The sequence below is a fragment of the Octopus bimaculoides genome, chromosome 2 (assembly GCF_046866305.1).
Source record: "Octopus bimaculoides isolate indiv1 chromosome 2, ASM4686630v1, whole genome shotgun sequence".
Lineage (NCBI taxonomy): Eukaryota > Metazoa > Mollusca > Cephalopoda > Octopoda > Octopodidae > Octopus > Octopus bimaculoides.
Window position 1 is genome coordinate 78,310,522 of NC_142929.1, and position 4,087 is coordinate 78,314,608.

A 4,087-nucleotide genomic window follows, 5' to 3' on the forward strand; every position below is an offset into this window, starting at 1 on the left:
TTTTTTCTGTATATTATTTTTCACCCTTTATGATTGTGTAACTTATACGCATGTAGTATATACCTAATGTGTATGTGCGTGCATATATACATGTGTATGCATGATTGTATAGATACGCGTGCAAGACTCTACCTGTTGTACTTGTCTCCTTCCTTCATACATATATGTATGTATATACGTTTATATATCTGCAGGTGTAGATGTGTTTGAGAGACAGGAAGGGTGTATTTGTGTATATACATATATAACTCATTTGTATATTCAAGTTTTGTTTTTTGCGTATGTGTTTTTATTTGTATATACGTCTACAGACGCGGGTCTGTATGTGCATGTTCATATAGACTACGTATGTATGTGTATGCGCGTATGTATGTGTATCCGCGTATAGAGATGTGTATATGAACATAATGATGCGTGCGTTTTTGCGTATGTATATACATGTGCGTATAAACTACATTTTGTATAACCGCGTGTGTATGTGTGTGTATGTAGATGTGTATATGAGTGTAGTGATGCTCGCATGGGTATATATGCGTGTGTATGCGTAGACATATATGTATTTATGTGTGTGAGTGTGCATACGTGTATGTGTGTGTGCATGTGCGGATTCTATGAACAAAGTATTACTTTCCGCCATGCCTATTGGAGTAGTTTCCCTTTATTCAACGTTTTTTTTCATAGCGTGTATCTTAATAACGTGTGTGTGTGTGTGCCGGTGTTAAAACGGGGGTAGCTGATGAAGGAAAATGTTCTCTATGTGGCTTGTGTGTTTTCTGTACTCTGGTTATTATTATTTTCTTGTCTACGTTTTGTTTGCAATGTCCTGTACCCAGATATGCACTTATATATACAGGTAGACGTAGGTATGCACATACCTGTACGTATATATGCATATACTCATTTACTATTTGTTTATATATATATATATATATATATATATATATATATATATATATATATATATATATATATATGTGTGTGTGTGTGTATATCTATGTATATATATATGTGTATGTATGTATATATATATGTTTGTATATATATGTATATATATATGTATGTATGTATATATGTATATATATGTATGTGTATATATATATATATGTATGTATATATGTATGTATATGTATGTATATCTGTATATATATATATGTGTGTGTGTGAGTGTGTATGTATATGTATATATATCTTTATATATATATATATGTATGTATATGTATATATATCTATATGTATATATATGTTTGTGTGTGTGTGTATGTATATATACATGTATGCATATATATACACACACACACATATCTCATATATAAAAGAGAGATGTGTGGGTATTCGCTTTTCACGTGAAAACAGCCTTACCAATTATTTCCATATTTGTGATGCATGAATAATTTGACCTCGGACATATAGGGCCTTCATTTGATTTTTTTATCAAAAATAAAAAAAATATTGCTTTATATTTGATTCACTTCAAAAAGGAGTCTCAATGATAACTTCTTTTCATTCCATGTCTATCTCATTTGTTGTTTGCAATACTTGCTCTTTCTCTCTCTCTTTCTCTCTAGGTGGGAAATTCTTGTACAAGATTTTTATTAATTTTTTTTTTTTTTCCATGCTGTGTTCAGCTCTTGACACTGTCATGGTATTAGCTGTCAGAAGTGAAAGTAGAAAAATCTGACAAGGAACGTTACTGCTGGTTTGAGTTGATTCTTTGGCTACTGACAGCTAATACCATGACTGGCCGGAGCGAGCTATCTGTCTGTCTGTCTGTCTCTCTCTCTATCTATCACTCGAAAGTTATTGGAACAAATTTGACACCTATATCCATGCGTTTGAAAACACAGAGTATAAGGGTACTACTAAAGCAGAGTGGTCCCGAACGCGCAGTCGCGCGTCCGCGCTAGCTAGTCGTGAGTGGTCGATCCTATTATTTTTAAACTTCAAACTTCATTTGTTTTCTATTTTGATAAATTCTCTCTGTTGAAAATATATTTTTATATTTTAAATAATTTGCAATTTCAGAAAATATATTTTTATATTAAATTTGCGTTTTCTAATTTGATAAATTCTACGGATACAAACAGAGGTGAACGAGTGATAGATATATATATATATAGAGAGAGAGAGATAGTGAGATAGGCAGACAGATAGATAGCTCCGGCTAGTCAGTAGCCAAAGAATCAACTCAAACCAACAGTAACGTTCCTTGTCAGTTCTACTTTCAATTCTGACAGCTAATACCATGACAGTGCCTAGCTCTTTATTTGTAGTCAGTCACACATGCACACGTGTGATTTTATTTTGTCTGTACGTTTGTATACATTTATGTATGTGTGTGTGAGTGAAGGGGTGTGTTGTCATGTATACATACGTACATAAATATATATGCATACATCTTTTTTCTGTGTGTGAGAGAGAAAGAGATGTTTTAAGTGTCTCTCTTTCTCCCTCTCACACACAGGCACACATACATAAAAGAAAGACGTATGCATATTTATGTATGTACGTATACATGATAACACACTCATGCACTCACTCGCTCAGTCTCTCGCTCTCTCTCTCTCTCTCTCTCTCTCTCTCTCACACACACATCCATTTTATCTTTTCATATTGTTGTTGTTGTTGGCACTCCGTCGCTTACGACGTCGAGGGTTCCAGTTGATCCGATCAACGGAACAGCCTGCTCGTGAAATTAACGTGCAAGTGGCTGAGCACTCCACAGACACGTGTACCCTTAACGTAGTTCTCGGGGAGATTCAGCGTGACACAGTGTGACAAGGCTGACCCTTTGAATTACAGGCACAACAGAAACAGGAAGTGAGAGTGAGAGAAAGTTGTGGTGGAAGAGTACAGCAGGGTTCGCCACCATACCCTGCCGGAGTTTCGTGGAGCTTTAGGTGTTTTCGCTCAATAAACACTCACAACGCCGGTCTGGGAATCGAAACAGCGGTCATAGGATCGTGAGTCCGCTGCCCTAACCACTGGGCCATTGCGCCTCCACTGTTTCATATTGTATGTATGTGTATGTGTGCGTGTGTGTGTGGTGTTCCACAATCGCCAAAAAGAAAGCAGAGGAATTTTCTTTCCTGATGCTCCTGGTGGTACAGGTAAAATATTTGTAACATTGCTTCTCTCCAAAGTAAGGTAACAAAAAAGAATTGCAGTTGCTGTACCATTGTCTGGCTTTGCTGCCACCATTCTCCCAGAAGGAAAAACAGCTCATTCTGCTTTTAAATTACCACTAAACCTGGTCACAAATGACAGTCCAATTTGAAACATAAGCAAACATTCAGGTTCAACACAAGTGTTGTGCCAATGCCACCTTATCATTTGGGATGAATACACCATGTCACATAGAGATGCTATATAAGCTCTTGGTAAGATCTTACAGGACATCAAAAGCAACAATAAATCTACAGGAGGAGTTACATTAGTTTTATCAAGTGGAAGTAATTGCTGAAGCTGTTTTCATGTGAAAAGCGAATACATCTCTATTTTATATATTGGATATATATATATATATATATATACACACACATGTATAATATATATATATATATATATATATATATATATATATACATACACACACACATGTATGCTAATATATGACCTACGTTGGACCCCTTATTCACATAATCACCGAACCTGGAGTTTAACTATTGTCTATCCATAGCACTTACTCAGCATTACCTGAAACCTCTGGGTCTAATTGACACCACTATCGCTCATAATATATATATATATATATATATATATATATATATATATATATATATATATATATATATATATATATATATATATATATATATATATATACATATATATATAATACATATATATATATATACATATATATATATATACATATATATATATATACATATATATATATATACATATATATATATATACATATATATATATATACATATATATATATATACATATATATATATACATATATATATATATACATATATATATATACATATATATATATATACATATATATATATACATATATATATATATACATATATATATACATATATATATATATATACATATATATATATATATA